The sequence below is a fragment of the Sinocyclocheilus anshuiensis genome, unplaced genomic scaffold, assembly GCF_001515605.1.
Source record: "Sinocyclocheilus anshuiensis isolate Anshui unplaced genomic scaffold, SAMN03320099.WGS_v1.1 scaffold802, whole genome shotgun sequence".
Lineage (NCBI taxonomy): Eukaryota > Metazoa > Chordata > Actinopteri > Cypriniformes > Cyprinidae > Sinocyclocheilus > Sinocyclocheilus anshuiensis.
The window spans coordinates 241,360-241,611 of record NW_015547667.1 but is presented as its reverse complement, the minus strand read 5'-3'; the positions used below and the strand labels follow the sequence as shown (position 1 = coordinate 241,611).

General features: G+C 44.4%; 1 protein-coding gene across 1 annotated transcript in view; it reads left to right on the top strand.

Annotated features, from left to right (window-relative positions):
* The window catches only part of LOC107702611 (SLAM family member 9-like), a 9,937-nt gene that overhangs the window by 1,577 nt on the left and 8,108 nt on the right, over positions 1-252 (top strand). The gene's annotated exons all lie outside the window — the stretch shown is intronic.

Genomic DNA, 252 nt, shown 5'->3' with positions numbered 1-252 from the left:
CGTCGATTTTTACAAAGCTCATCGGTCTGAAAAACGAGGTGTGCTCTGATTGGCCAGCTATTGCGTTGTGATTGGCCGAATACCTCAAGTGTGTGACGGAAATGTTATGCCCCTTTCCACATTGTGATGCCCTGTCCGGCCGGAGCGATGAGACAAAAACATAAAAACCCATTATAAACGAGGCATTCGTTGCATCCAGTGGGGACATAATTATGGATTATAATGACTTATACTGTCTTTTTACGCGTTGCA